The sequence below is a fragment of the Chiloscyllium plagiosum genome, unplaced genomic scaffold, assembly GCF_037043375.1.
Source record: "Chiloscyllium plagiosum isolate Xiang-an unplaced genomic scaffold, Cpla_swu_hap1 HiC_scaffold_45, whole genome shotgun sequence".
In the NCBI taxonomy this organism is placed as follows: Eukaryota; Metazoa; Chordata; class Chondrichthyes; order Orectolobiformes; family Hemiscylliidae; genus Chiloscyllium; species Chiloscyllium plagiosum.
In genome coordinates this window covers 82,555,550-82,572,251 of record NW_028270183.1, presented here as the reverse complement: position 1 = coordinate 82,572,251, position 16,702 = coordinate 82,555,550, and positions in this window count along the sequence as shown.

The window sequence follows — 16,702 nt, the reverse complement described above, 5'->3', positions numbered from 1 at the left end:
ACTATGACAACATGAATTTATTGGACAAAAACATGAGAACACATTTGAACATATCTTCAAAATTGCTTAGCCACCAAGAGAGTATAATTATAAATTAAAAGTTGCTTCGACATGGATCAGGGAATCCAAGGATGGAGTCATACATTCCAGATAATTTTCAATGAGGCCTCACGTAGTCCAGTTTGGTGGTCAGATAACATTATTGTCAATTTCAGTCAGAGACTGTCAAAACGTAATCTATTGGAGAAGCCACGGCTTATTGCTCACTCTCTTTCCTTGTTCCTCCTCACAGTAAAATGTGAGATATGAAAATATGCCATTCATCTTTACCAAAAGTGAAAGATTCCTGTTGATGATTCATTGGAACCTTTCCACTGCCTGAAGCAAAATACAACTTTTCCAGGAAGTAATCCCATTGCCCACAGCTTGGTTGAGCAGAATAACCAGACAGGGAGAATAGCATTTGTGGCAATCTAATTTCGCCTCTTTTCTGGAATTTACCTGTTGCTTGGACAAACACTTTCGAGTTAATATTCTGCAGGTTTTTCTTTTCTGTTTGTCTTCAGGTATGTGAATGTATGCGTTTGTGTGCACCTGTGTGCGTGACTCTGTGTATGTCACGGTGTGTGTCGGTGTATGTGCATGTCTGTGTGTGCGAACGAAGTGCATCTCTGCATGCATTGAAATTGAAGAATTGATGCACATAGTTGCCCAAATTGCTTCTCATGTATCATTGATTCGTAGCTTGAGTAACGTTGTTTTGATTAAAGATGAGCTATTTTTGCAAATTTAAGATATATATCTGAATTGTCCCTAACAAAGGATCTGACCTACTCTGAGACATATATCATTGGCCATATCACTAACCTGGTAACATTTAAAATTAGTTATGACCAATGAAGTAGCAGGACCAGTAAATGAAAGAGAGACTATTTTATTAACTGGGCCTGACCACCCAAAGCATTCTTAAGCTGACAGCCCAGACTGTGTATTTGCAATGCGTTTTGGTAAGTGCACAGTGAAAACAACTGGGGTAAACTAGTTAGGTTGACTAGCAGGTTGGAAAACAGACAAAAAAATGTTATTTACAGAATTGCGGAATGAAACACAAAGAACAGAATATAGAATACCCACAGCACTCAGAATATCTCGAAATTAGACATAATTATGCTGTTCCGAACATACACAACACCTTAAACACAGAGCAAAAATGATTCAAAGGTTTATATTTCGAAGTTAGAAGGACAAAAGGAGAGAGAGTCTTGCAGCCGGTTTGCACACAGCCCACTGTACAACTGACTCAACCAAGAGTTCAGCTTTTTGGACTGACCACTCCACTTTCATTATCCAGGTCACTTGTAGAACATAAGCTTTGGCCTAAAGTCTCGTGTTTACGTATAAAGAAAATGGTCTCTTGATGCACTTTTCTCTCTGTACATAGTCGATTCTGAGTTGGGAGTGTTTAACAGCTTCTCCGAACAAAAAAAAATACAGTATACAGTATCCTTGAGGAAATGGACAGCTTTCAGAAAAAAAAGACCAGCTTACTGATATCTCTCCCCTTAAAAAAATGAAGAATCAATGTCCAAAGATGGCTGATTTTAAAACGCCTCAAAAACAATGGTTTATTACTCTAAAACACGAATGTACACTACATTATTGACTCACATGGAAACGCGCAAACACATTCAATTTCAGGCCGTGGCACACTCGCCACTGAACGCCTCTGTATCTCATTGGAGTCTTGGTGATGCATCAGCAATCACGTGTTCGCAACTTACCCCATACACAATTGTCACATTGAATGGCTGCAACAACAATCTCCATCTAAACAGTCTGGCGTTTTTGTTTTTAAAATTCTCCACAAGTGTCAGTGGTTGTGACCAGTGTATACAATTGTCTGGGATACTTTGCTAATAATTTAAACACTGAAATGATTCAATATGAAGTCCAAGCTCACAATCACTTTCGCCACTGTAGAATATTTCTGTTGATGAACATTCAACTGCCTTGAAAAATACCTGATGTTTCTTTCTACGCTAGCCATCCTCTTGCAGGATCACTGCACCAACACAGACATCATTGGTATTGATATACAATTTGAAAGAATTTGAGTATTTGGTGTGACTAATACCGGGGCAGTGGTTAACACAGTTCTGGGCTGACAAATGCCTTTTAACAGCTCCCTGTTCAATGAAATTCCTTGCCTTTCTTTCATAAAAATTCGTTTAGTCGGTCAGCTACACTGCTAAACTCCTGCGACAACCTTTGGTGAATTCCACTCAATCCCAGGAACCTTAGTACCGTTCACTTCGTCGACAGTGTGGGAAATTCCCTAACTACTTTCTCTTTCGCATTTCTTGGGGCCATTTTTTCTGTTTCCGATAACATGGCCCGGGAAGCTGACTCTTAGCTAGATTTAGCACCAAACCTGCTCTCCAAAATTGATCAAACAAGACTGATGAATGTTGTGAATGTTCCTTCCATGAATGATTAAAAATTACCAAGTCAACAATAAGGACCATACAGTTGGCAGTCACCTTATTAGTCAGTCTCTGCAATATGGTTGGTGTGTTTGTCATACCAAATCGCCTGGCTTTGAACAATACAATTCAATAGGTGTAATGAAATCCGAATCTGTTTTGCTTTCTCCATCAGAGATAATTGCTAATAGCCTCTAACCAAGTCCAACTTAGAAATGCATTATTGGCCCAATTTTTCGACACAGGTGACCAGGCACAAAAGTCGAAATACATCAGTCTAATCGCTTATATTTACATCATAAACAACTAGATTACTAATCCCCAGTTTATTTTTGCATGTCTCCACATGTGACGGTCATAAAGTTTTCAGGTCGTTTCGATTTTCTTGCTGAACGTAACTTAATAATTTATCTCAAATTTAACAACTTCTCCTTTGTCCAAATTGATTTGACTAATGTCCAATACAGAATACTCTGAACATGGTTCTTTCCTTCCCTGTCAAAATGCTTTTGAGCATGTCGTCATGACACACTTTGTGACAGTTCTCTCTGTCTAGAATACCTATCAAGAAATTCACCTCACTCAATTCCCTCTCTATTTGAGAAGCGTCACAAGAACTTGCTTTTCAATGTTCACCTATTACAAACTAACATCCGATTAGCTGACATGTATTGCATGTCAGGCAAAATCAAACTAAATTCTTGCGTAGTCCAGGACAGTAAAAATGTCCTTGTATTCTGGTCGGTGTTTTCCTCACTTGTCAATTACCTCCAAGTATAGTTCATGTGTTACTCCCAGCACATCCGTTCTATGCCGACTGGCAAACCAATTTGATGTACCTCCGCCCAATTCTCATCTGTTCCAATATGTGACGGTTTCCATTTCCTCATTAAGACACGACTTGTTATGTAATAACAGACACAGGGAAGCAAATATACTCCTTCTCCAAATGTTTTTGTTATAAGCACTTTCAGATCTCATCTCTCTGCTGCAACTCAATAGACTCAGCAGAGGTAAAGGAACTTGCATTTTTACTTATTTTCTCCTGTTCTGTCGAAATGCCTAATCAAACAAAGTCTCTGAGAAGGCTATTTCAGTTTACTTATCTGTGCCTTTTGATTTCTCCTACTTCAGCTTGTGATTCTGCGATCCTGTTACTACACAATGAGGGAATACTCCTGAATAAATGACCTGAATTTCTTCAGTTGCTTGCATCTCCGCTGCCATTTCAACACCAGCAGGGAGCACAACTACTGGTGAATCAAATATATCATTCGCGAGGTGAAACTGTATTCCTCGAGCTGCGAGTTAAATTCTACATTCTTCTCTTGACATTGTAGCCTCACTTTACATAACTGAGCACTTGTACTCTCACCATGAATTCCTGTTACCAATAGCTTTTCCATCAATACTTTTTCAGGAATACAAATCCCGTCATCCTCCAGCGTTTAAGACTGAGATGATCTTCTATCTCCTCATATCGTAACCTCTTTGCCTGCTACTCCTGACCTATGTGAATAAGCTTTACGTCTGTTTTTCTTTAAACAGATTTGGCACTTTCTCCCTGATCTACTCATGATTCCGCTTTCTAGCTTCCATTGGAATTTCTGTCACCATGCCAACAAAACATGCAGTGTTATCTTATTTTCCTACATCTGGCTTTCTCGAAGCCAAACAACATTGTGGTGTCATTTGACTCACATTATTACAATTAAAGCACTGGAGCTTTTTGCCCTCTTTGTACCAGTCAAGGGATTCCTTTTTACCCTGTGTAAGTTCTCCTTTCCTTCGTCTCTGAGATCTATCCCTTTTCACGTGAGGATTTCTGTTTTCACTAACTTCTAGCTCTTATGTCCAACTAAATTGATTCTGGAAGCCAAGCCATTTTGTTTAAATGAACCCATCATAATCAGCCACTTCAGCTTCTACACTTGCCGTTCTAACGCTCTTCTCTTCCACATGAGTATGCCCTTCTTCCTCGCTAACGTTAACTTCAGCCTTCATCTCCACCTTTTTATGCTGACTTCCGTATTTGAGTGTCAACATCTAATGTTCAAACGCTCTTTCTTTTTCTCTCACCTCTGCTTTGCTCTTTTGCCCTCCCTTCTACTTGTATTGGTAACACAACCTGTTTCAATTTTGCTGCCCTTTCTTTATCTTTCGCTTCTAACTCCTGTCTCTTCATTTGCAATTGAAGTATTATCACCATAATAGATCCTAATGGTGTTAACAGGATTTTAAACGTAGTTCTACTGTTGTAATTATTTCTCCTTTCCACACAGAAGAAGACAGCTCCAACCCCAGATTGTCTTCTAATTCCTGCAGCTTCGCCATAATCACCTGTTGCAAAACTACCAAGTTCACCCTGTCCACCGCCAAACAAAAAACTCTTGGCGACTGCAAGAGCAATCGCTAGCCCATTTCTGACTACACAAACAAACCAACACGCGAAATAAACAGACTAGCACATGACACTGGCTGTTGAAAATCGCACAAAGAGCCAGTACCTTCTGGACTAGGCCAGACCAGTCAAAACATTCTTCAGCAGGCAGCCCAGACTGTAATATTGTAATTTGTGTCGTGAAGTGTACAGTTGAAAATTACCCAGAGCAGTAAGCTAGGTTGATTTACAGGTTTTAAAACTGACAACCATGTATTCACAAAATTGTGGAATGAAACACAAAGAGCAGAATATCGAATATCCGCAGAACTCAATCTATCCAAATTCGACTTAGTTATGCTGTTCCGAATGTACACAACAGTCCCAACAAACAAACCCATTTAACACAGATAGAAAAAAATGAAAGCAGAGTTTGCAGGACAAAGTTAGAATGGGAGAAGGTGAGAAAGTCTAGCAGCTTGTTTCCTCACAGCCCACAGTTGAACTGACTCAATCAACAATTCAGCTATTAGGACTGACCACTCCACTATCATTACACAGTTCACTTCAAAAAGATACACGTTGGCCTAAAGTCTCATCTGTTTACATATAAATAGAAAGACTTCCTAATGCACTTTCAGCTCTGTATAAAACTGGATTGTTAGAAGACCCCTTATGAAAAAATAAAACAATTACAATGTATCCTTCGGAAAAGGAACAACTTTTAGAAAAAAAAGGACTAGCTGCCTGACATCCCTCCAACTTCAGTGTGAACAGGGATGTGGAGAAATTCATAAAGGGCTATTTTAGTGCGAATACTCTTGCCAGAAGTTTGTAGTGCTTGTGGGGTTTTTTGAATTTATTCAAAGTTGTGTCGCTCAGATGTTGCAAAAACAAAAAGTTGTTGATGTACAGATGTGAAATTGAGGCTGAGACCACAACCAGTTTATTCACAATCATCGTGGCTGGTGGAAAACGCTCAAAGTGGTTAATTACCCACTTCCTGCTCCTCAGTCCAGTTTCTCCTTGTTCCGTTCAGCCCCAGAAACATGCTACACAAGAGCAGCTCGAGGCCAGTTACTCAAATAATCTATGCACAGACCCGAAGACTATACTGCGCCTGAAAACGGTCACGTGCTGTTTGGTGTGGGCTTGGAAAATATCCTTGGGGAACGAAGCAGCAGATGACGCTTTGAAACAGTTTTTTTTTCATGCGTTGTTCATGTTGCAGACGCATATTCACTGAAAATAGCTCCCATAACACACCCAGGGATGACTCACAGAATCCTACGGTCTCTCTGACTGCAACATCCAAGAACAGACCATCCAGGAAAATAACTTCCCAATAACAGAATAAAAGCACATAGGAAACACGATCAGGTCGTTCAGCCCCTCAAGCATGTATTTGTATTCCAGCAGATCATGGCTGATCTGTTCTTGGCTTCAAGTAATCTTGAATGTCCAATCTATTCAGCCCTCAACTCTCTGATGCCTCAAGTATCCATTGTAACCGCCTTCCAAACATCTCGGTGATCAATCTTCCCAGCTCTCTGGAATAGAGAAGTCTCAGCAATCTCTCCCCTTGGTGTGAAGGAAACACTCTCCAGACATTCACGTGTCCTATTGACATCAACAAAAGATATGAACATAATATAAGAGTGACTGGCACTGGTATCACGGCAGTATTTGACTGAACAAGGCGCTAAAGAGCCTGAACAAAATGCAATTTAACGGGAATCAGTTGTAAAACCCTTCTGGTTGCGTCAATCGGAACACAATGTGGCTGGTAGGTATCAGTCTTCTCAGTCTATGATATCACGAAGGAAATTTCTCAGGATAGCTTCCTCAGCACAAAAGTCTTCAGCAGCTTCATCAATGCCTTTCCCTCTGTCATAAGATAAGTTGTTAGGATATTAAGTTCGACCACACAATGTATAGATAAATTTCTCAATTCCACAGCTACTAAAGTATAAAATGAGGACAACATTCAAAGTTGTGGTGTTAACGTGTTGGTAATACTCATGTAAGTGTGCAGCTCAGCAAGCACATTTCCACATTAAAAAAGAGGAGATCATTCAGCATCTCAAGCTGGTTTGACAGGAATCTGAGAAAGCTATTAAGCCCATCAATGCCATTGGATAAGAAGAGGCACAGCCCATTCACACTCTCCTGCCTATTACACTAGAAGTGTTTAAAGAATAAAACTCAAGTGTTCGATACCAAAGTAGACATGCAGGAAACTGGAAGAACTCAACAAGCCAGACAGCATCAGGAGTTGGAGAAATCAACGCCTTGGGTATAATTGTTCTTCAGGCTGAGGCGTAAGCATTAGTGGAGCTGCAGATAAAGAGGCGGGGGGAAGGATAAGGAGGCAGGATGGAGGGCTGGGGATAAGTGAACGCAGGTAGAGTGCATGCGTTGTTCATGGGAGGAATGAATCTGGTTTGTAGTTCGAATAAGGGTTTATCAGAGGAATGGAAAGAAGGGGAGTCGCTGGGAACGGAGTTTAGGGATTTAAAGGGAGTCTATTTGAAGTTGGAAGACTGAATTTAGAGTCCTCCGGGTTGCAGGCTGCGCTGGCGGCAGATAAGGTATTGTTCCTCCAAAGTGCTTCTGTCGTTCGCTGTGGTAATGGAGATCGTGAAAGATGGTTATGTTCAATAGGGATTGAGAGTGCGAATTGAAATAGGTGCGGACCGGACAGTCTGATCATCCCTTAGGGACCCAGCTGAGATGCTCAGCAAAACATTCGCTTAGTTTACGTTTGGTCGTCCAGATGTAGAGAAGATCTCATCTGGAACACCAAATGAGGTCCATGAAATAGGATACCACCAACTGACACGTTTTCCACACGCAGCTTTCCCTTTGGTAATATTCGGTTTGTGCTACATTCCCCACGAATCACTACACTGCAGGTATCGTCTCCTACAACCGGATAGATACATGGCCTTCTCGCACAATATCTCTTTCACCTCCATCCAGTGCCTCTAACAGAACTTCCAGGTTCAGGCAGAGGATCATCTCCCTCTCTTCAAACCTGTTTTACTGCATTCAGTGTTTCCGATCTTGTATTTTCTCCATCACGGAGACCAAATATAAACTAAGGGCACATTTTGCTCTGCATCACAGGTGGGCCCGCAGGGCAGACCTGACCTTCTACTCACCACCAATTTCAAAACCCCCAACCACTCTCTCGCAGACGTAAACAGACCTGGCCTCCTCTATTGCAACAGTGTGTCTGACAACAAATGGAGATTAAGTTGTGCCTCACAAAACTTATCGAATCCTTTGAGAAGGTGGACGAATAGGTGGATAAAGGTAAAGCGGTTGATGTGGATTTCAGTAATACTTTTGATAAGTTTCCCCAAGGTAGGGCATTGCACAAAATACAGATGCATGGGATTGAGGGAGATTTATTGGTTTATATCAGAGGTTGTCCAGTTGAAAGAAGACAGAGGATGGCGATTGATGGGAAAAGTTCATCCTGGAGTTCAACTCCTAGTGGTGTACCGCAAGGACCTGTTTTGTGGCAACTGCTGTTTGTCATTTTTGTAAGTGACCTGAATGAGTGCATAGAAGGATGGGTGAGTGAAATTTGCGGATGAAATGAAGGTCGATGTCGTTGTGGATAGCGCTGAAGGATGTTACAGGTAACGATGGGACAGAGATAAACTGCAGAGCTGGTCTGGGAGGAGGCAAAGGGAGATTAATGCGGAAAAGTGTGAGGTGATTCAGTTTGCAAAGAGCAAATGTGTAAATTCTGCGGATTTAATTGTAAGATTCTTGGTAGTGTAGATGAGCAGTGAAATCTCAGTGTCCATGCACATCGATCCCTGAAAGTTGCCACGCAGGTTGGTGCATTTGTTAAGAATGCATACGGTGCCCTAACCTTTAATTGATAGAGGGATTGTGTTTGGAACGACTACGTCATGCTGAGCTTTACACAACTCTGAGTGTTGTGTACAGCACTGATCACCGCAATATCGGAAGGATGTGAAAGCTTTGGAGTGGGTTCAGAGGAGATTGATTTCCGAAGATGTTGCTTGTTACGGAGAAAAGTTCTTAATAGTAAAAACGCAGAAGATTGTGACTTTTATCGTCAGAGAGAAGAGGTTGAGAGGGAAAGTAATTGAGACATACAAGATAATCAGAGGGTTAGATGGGGGAGATGTGAGAGTGTTTTCCTTGGATAGTGATAGCTCACACGGTGGGCATAGCTTTAAATCGAGGGACGATAGATGTAGGACAGATATCAGGTGTAGTTTTTTTACTGAGAGAGTCGAATGGGCGTGTAACACGCTGCCTACAACTGTGGTAAACTAGTCAAAATGATCACTGGATAGACATAGGAATGAAAAACGAATAGTGTGGGTTTGAATGCCTTCAAATTGGTACTGCAATGTTCAATGTTCTCACAGCTTACATTCCACTTTGGCAGTCTCCAATCTGGAGGACTCAACAATAATTTCTCCTATTTCAAATACTCTTCCCAACCATGCCCCAACTCCCTTTCCAATCTTACGCCCTGCCTGCCATTCCACCGAATCGCCCTGTCTCCCAGCTACCTGCCAGATGCACTCCTCACATCAAACGATCAAGGTGAACCCACGACGTCTGTTCACCTATTCCTACCTCATCATTCTACTGTTTTCGCCAAACGAACCACTCCTTCCCTCTTTAACTGCATGTGCTCCTAAACCACCCTAAGTCCTGAAGAATGGTTTTACCTGAAATGCTGACTTCTCCACCTTATGTTGCTGCCTATCGTGCAGAATCCTTCAATCTACTGTTTGCCTCCAATTACAAAGGAATTTAAGGTATCCAGTGAGTTCAGCACGCTGATAAGGAGGAACCACGGGTCGTCCAATACTGTCATTGAACGTCTTCCCTGGGACAAGGAGAAGGTCATTCAGCCACTTGAGACACGAACACATTAACAGAAGAGGCCATTCAGCACCTCCATACTGAAACATAATAGCAGGAGTTTGACATTGATGCTCCGAGATGACAATCCAATGAAACAGAGACTGCACAGGAAGACTTCTCCACATTACTCCTCCTGGCTCTGATGCTAATGGTACATACGTGTTACGTTAATATAGTTTGCTGACAGTGAGGAGGGACAATGGATGGTTTGTGCCAAGTCACAAAGAGGCATCTTCCATCTCGGAGAAGATAGGTTAGTGCTCGGTTTGGAAGTCAGAAGCGGGTGGGAATGTCTAACTCTTTCAGAGAGTGGTTGTTGACAGACTTGGGAAAAAATATGACGCTTGATGCAGGCACACACAGCAACTGCGCATTGAGACAGTGAGAGACATTTAGAGCCTGAAGCTCTTACTCGCACAACTTACAGCAAATATCTTACAGTCATAGAGTCCTACAGAACGGAGACAGGTTCTTCAGCCCAAACTAGTCCTTGACGACGAAAATGTACATCCACGCTTACCGCATTTTCCTGCGCTTGAACCCACATTTTAAACATTTCCTTTCTATTTCTTTGTCCAAATGTGAACATGCAAATTGCGTGAAAACATGTGTAATATTTCTCGCTATCAATATTTCGTTTCTGAATTAACGGCTGTTGGTCCAAAGCACTCAAGTTTTAATATTAACAGCTTTTATTCAGTTATAACCATCCAGACTAAAATCACGTTTCCTTCACGCTTTCCGCATGGGACCATCACCAAAGACATTCTTCTGGTGAATCTACTTTACATTGTCCCTCTGTGGAAAGAAGATCATTCCTTTAAAAGATGGGAACATCTGTACACAGTGTCACAAGTACTGTCATAACAGCACATTACTACTATAGGAAGGCATATTCACCCCTATACTTTAATACTTTTGCCACATCATGGAATGTGCAGATTACCTGCTGCTCTTTGTGAATTCTGTCATTGAATCATCACGAAGGCCAACCAGTTCATTTTCGCCGAGACCACGTCCGATCCTCTAACCTTCTAGTAAATACAAAATTACGAATGATCGTATATTTTGCCAAAACATTACTCTACCTTGCAAACAGCTCTACTTCAAGCACAACCACATTATCAGTAACAACACCTTATCAGTGCCAATGAAGATGTTTGGAGATACTGGGAGAGCATGGCCTCGCGGTATTATTTCAAGGTTATTGATCTAAGGACCCTGGTGATGTCCAAGGTCACGGACACAAATCCCACTACAGCAAATGGTGGAATTTGGATTCAATAAAATATCGTGAATGAAGAATTAAATGAAACAATGAAACCCTTACCGACGGTCATAAAAAAGCCCTATCTGGCTGTCTAATGTCCTCCATGAAAGAAAATCTACTATTTTCACCTGGTTGTGACATGTGACTCCAGCAGTGTGGTTGACTTTGGAATTCACATTGAAATGGCAGGCTAGCCACTCAGTCATATTACTCCACTACAAAGCCTCAAAGAAATTAAACCACATGTATTTTAGCACTCACTACATACAACCCGTGGACTGCAGTGTGTCTGGAAGGCAGCTCACCAACATTTTCTCAGGAACAATTGTGAAAGGAAATTAAATGCTGGCACAGCATCCCGTTAATGAATAAAAGAAAATGATCACACTCATGGAATAGAGGCAAAGACACATGTCTCACTTTAACAATGACTTTAATGTATACCTACATGGGCACGATATTCTCGAATATGGAAACAGGAGAAAAATAAATTATATTAATCCCGTTTTTCAGTTCCACACTATCTGATTGTCAACAATTCCAGTTTTTGATTTTTCTTCAATCTCTCTCTTTCTCTACCCATTCAACTCGCTCCTGCTCCACTTGAGAAAAGCCGTTGCTGTTACCTGCATCAATCACGCTATTCCCCAGGTGCGGTCAGTTCTGATCTATGGTCATCGGACTCACAGTGCCACCTGTTTGTTTTCACTCGAGCTAGCCAAATTTGCTTATATTCTCTGGCACTTGCTCGTCTTTATTGATTCCGATATTTAGCATCATTCTTTAATTAATTCATAAGTAATGTTGTTATTATATGGGCTGCTAGCAATGCAGACGTTTGTTGACCTCACTAAATGCCATTTACTATGAAACTATTTCTTCACATCGGTCCAGAGCCAAGCATATTTCTGTGGTTCTGGAATCAGTCTTCAGCTAGGTTAGGTAATAATGAAAGATTTATTTACCAAATATTAGAAGTGAAAAATATTGTAAAATAGCGAAAATGTTGGCAGTCTTATGGTTGATATTCGTGCAATTCGATTTTATTTCCAGTTGCTGCCATTTGATGTTACGTACTCATGGCATCTGCGGTAGGATGTGAAACAGAGTCCTTTGTGCAATAACTTGGGCCTATGAATTGCATCTCCAGTGATATTATTACTTTGACACAGTGTTTCTATCATCTGTGGGAGATGTGAAAACATATTTTTCGTGCAATAGTCTGTCGTTGAGAATGACATCTCCAGAGATGTTACTACTCTGACACAGTGCCCGTATCAGCTGTGGGATACTATGAAACAGTTCCTTTAGTGAAATATCATTTCCCTCTGAACTGCATCTCCAGCAACATCCTGACTCCGACACGGTGCCCCTGTGATCTGTGGGAGGATATGAAACAGTGTCTTTACTGTAATAACCTGTTCCATTTGAGTTTTGTCTCCAACCACATTAAACTCTGACAGTTTCCTTCCTACATGTGGAAGAAGTGAAACAGTACCTTTATTTTAATAGCTTGGGACTCTGAAGTACATGTCCAGTGGTAATACTACTCCGACAAAGTGGCACTGTCATCTATGGGCTGATGCAAAACACAAAAAGTAGGGTAATAACATTTCCCTCTAAATTACATCTCCAGCGACGTTACTACTCTAACAGAGTGTCCTTATTACGTGGGAGGATGGTAAACAGTGTTTTTAGTGTAATAACCTGTCCCTTTGAATTACATCTCCAGCGACATGGCTACTCTGACACAGTGCCACTATCGTCGGTGGGAGTATGTGAAACAGTGTCTTTAGTGGAATAACCTTTCCCTTTTAATTCCGTCTCCAGTGACCTTACTACTCTGGCACAGTGTCTCTATCTTCTGTGAGAAGTTGTGAACCATTGTTTTTAATGTAATATCCTGCGCCTCTCTATTACATCTCTAACGAATTTACTACTCTCAGAAGGTGTCGCTGTCATCTGTAGGTGGGTGAGGAGCAGTGAATTTCGGATAATGATCAGGGCCTTTGAAATTTGTGTTTGGGAATGCGATCAGTCCTGTTCTCAGATGTTTGAAAGGAGTGGGCGGGGTGGTATGGGCCCTTCGCAAATTTGTGATTATAAATGTCGTTTGCAAGTTTTTTCCATTTTTGCTAAAGAAAAATAATGAAATTGCAAAGAAGTTCACCACAGGTGCTTGGGATTAAGAAATTAATAGTGATGGAGAAACATATCAGAAATACCAACAGTAGCGAGAATGGGATAGTAGCCCAGCGGAATAATCAGCCGTGCACCGAATATCCGATCTGAAAATGTCGACCAAACCTAGGGAAGATAGAAAATAGCCGTGGATAAACTGCTGTCTATTATTGGAGCATTCCAGTTTGCTATTCTAAGATATGGATCCACTTTATTAACTTCCCAGTTTATTTTTCTCAGATTCGGATCCGTTGTTGCAACATTGCAGTCTGCTGCTCTCAAAATTTGATCCATTGTTCAAACATACCAAGCTTCTGTTCTCTGATTTTGATCTATTGCTGTAGCATTCCAGACTATCCCCGGCGTCTGTCTTCTCTTGTCCGTGTATCTGTAGCTGCTGATCCCTGTCAGTGTCGGAGGTCATACATCTACTGTTACAATGGGAGAAAACATTTCAAGAACCCCCTTACTAATAGAAAATGTAAACCCTCCAGTGACAAAATTGGAATCCATGGAGACTGACATCAATCACAGTCACAGTGGAAACACTTCTGGTTAACTCCTTGCAACATGGCACATGTATTTGACAATAAGAACTGTACTGGAATGAATGCTGACATCGCTGTCAATTGGGTAAAAATAATGACTGCAGATGCAGAAAACCAGATTCTGGATTAGTGGTGCTGGAAGAGCACAGCAGTTCAGGCAACATCCGAGGAGCAGTAAACTCGACTTTTCGGGCAAAAGCCCTTCATCAGGAATACAGGCAAAGAGCCTGGAGGGTGGAGAGATAAGTGAGAGGAGAGTCAGGGAAGGGAGAATGTAGCATAGAGTACAGTAGGTGAGTGGGGGAGGGGATGAATGTGATAGTTCGGGTGGGGAGAGTGGAGTGGATAGGTGGAAAAGAAAATAGGCAGGTAGGACAAGTCAGGACAAGTCATGGGACAAGTGCTGAGCTGGAAGTTTGGCACTGAGGTGAGGTGGGGAGGGGGAAATGAGGAAACTGTTGAAGTCCACATTGATGCGATCTCTAAAGAAGGAGGCCATCTGGTGTGTTCTGTGCTAGAACTGGTCCTCCTGGAAGCAGATACGGCAGAGGCGGAGGAATTGGGAATACGGGATGGCATTTTTGCAGGAGGTGGGCTGGCAGGAGGTGTAATCCAGGTAGCTGTGGGAGTCGGTGGATTTGTAAAAAAATGTCGGTATCAAGTCGGTCGTCATAATGGAGATGGAGAGGTCGAGGAAGGGGAGGGAGGTGGCAGAGATGGTCCAGGTAAATTTAGGGTCAGGGTGGAATATGTTGGTGAAGTTGATGAATTGCTTAACCTCCTCACGAGAGCACGAGGTGGCGCCAATGCAGTCATCAATGTAACGGAGGAGGAGGTGGGGAGTGGTGCCGGTATAATTAAGGAAGATCGACTGTTCGATGTAGCCAACAAAGAGACAGACATAGCTGGGGCCCATACGGGTGCCCATGGCTATCCCTTTGGTCTGGGGGAAGTGGAAAGATTCGAAGGAGAAAGTATTAAGGGTGAGGACCCGTTCGGCCAAACGAATGAGTGTCGGTGGAAGGGTACTGTTGGGGACGTCGGGAGATGAAGAAACAGAGGGCTTGGAGGCCCTCGTCAGGGCGGATGAAGGTGTAGAGGGATTGGATATCCATAGTGGAGATGAGGTGATGGGGGCCGTGCAAATGGAAGTCTTGGAGGAGTTGGAGGGCATGGGTGGTGTCCCGAAGGTATGTGGGGAGTTCCAGGACTAGGGGGAATAGGACAGTATCGAGGTAGGCAGAAATGAGTTCAGTGGGGCAGGAACATGCTGAGACAATGGGTCGGCCAGGGTGGTCAGGCTTGTGGATCTTGGGAAGGAGGTAGAACTGGGCATTGCGGAGTTCCCGGACTTTGAGGTTGGAAGCTGTGGGTAGGAGATCTCCCGAGCTGATGAGGTTCTGTATTGTCTGGGAGATGATGGTTTGGTGATGGTGGTGGGGTCATGGTCAAGGGGGCTGTAGGAAGAGGTGTCCTCGAGTTGGCGTTTGGCTTAAGCGGTGTAGAGGTCAGTACGCCAGACTACCACTGCGCCCCCTTTATCTGTTGGCTTGATGGTGAGGTCAGGATTTGAGCAGAGGGATTGAAGAGCTGCGCGTTGTGAGGGTTAGAGGTTGGAGTGGGGGAGGGTGATAGACATGTTTAGGCGGTTAATGTCCCGGCGGCATCATAAATGAACAGTTCGAGGGCGGGTAATAGGCCAGCGCGGGGTATCCAGGTGGATTCAGTGTGTTGGAGGTGGTGGAAGGGGTCCTCAGAAGGGGGGCAGGAGTCCTGATTGTGAAAGTAAGCTCAGAAGCGGAGGCGGCAGAAGAGTTGTTCAACGTCACGGTGTGTATTAAATTCATTGATGCGTGGACGGAGGGGGATGAAGGTGAGTCCTTTGCTGAGGACTGATCGTTCTTCCTCAGTGAAGGGAAGGTATGGAGGGACGATGAAAACTCGACAGGGCTGGGATCTGGGATCTGGTGTGGATGTGGAACTGGGAGTTGGGGTGGAGCCTGTAACTGGAATGGGTGTGGTGGGGGGAATGGTGGTGGTGTCATATGCTGGGGTAGTGTTCCCCTCAGGGTTCTAAGAGGCGGGGTTGGTGACAGTGGGATCTGTGGGGAGCGTGAAAGCAGAATACAGGCGAGTGGCGTTGGTGGGGTTTGAAGTGGTAGTGACCACAGCAATGGCGGGGCAGAAGTCAATGAGTGTAGGACATCAGCGGTGATGTGAGGGTCGAAAGTGATGTCAAGTGTGATGCATGAGGAATTGTGAGGTGCGGAAGCGGCTGTGGGAGTAGCCATGATGGGGACGGAAATAACATCATCAATCAGCGTGATGATGGCAGCTGCAGCAGCCACATGGCTAATGGCGTCCAAGATCGCAATTTCCCTTTCCACGTGATTAAAGATGCCCTCCAACGCATCTCATCCACATCCCGCACCTCCGCCCTCAGACCCCAGCCCTCCAAACGTAACAAGGACAGAATGTCCCGGTGCTCACTTTCCACCCTACCAACCTTCGTATAACCCAAATCATCCGCCGACATTTCCGCCAACTCCAAAAAGATTCCACCACCAGGGATATATTTTCCTCCCCACCCATTTCTGCCTTCCGCAAAGACCGTTTCCTGCGTGACTACCTGGTCAGGTCCACACCCGCCTACAACCCACCCTCCCATCCTGGAACCTTCTTCTGCCACCACAGGAATTGCAAAACCTGCGCCCAAACCTCCCTCCCTCACTTCCATCCAAGGCCCTAAAGGAGTCTTCCACATCCATCAAAGTTTTACCTGCACATCCACCAATATCATTTATTGTATCCTTTGCTCCCGATGCATTCTCCTCTACATTGGGGAGATTGGACGCCTCCTCGCAGAGTCCTTTAGGGAACAACTCCAGGACATCTGCACCAATCAACCACACTG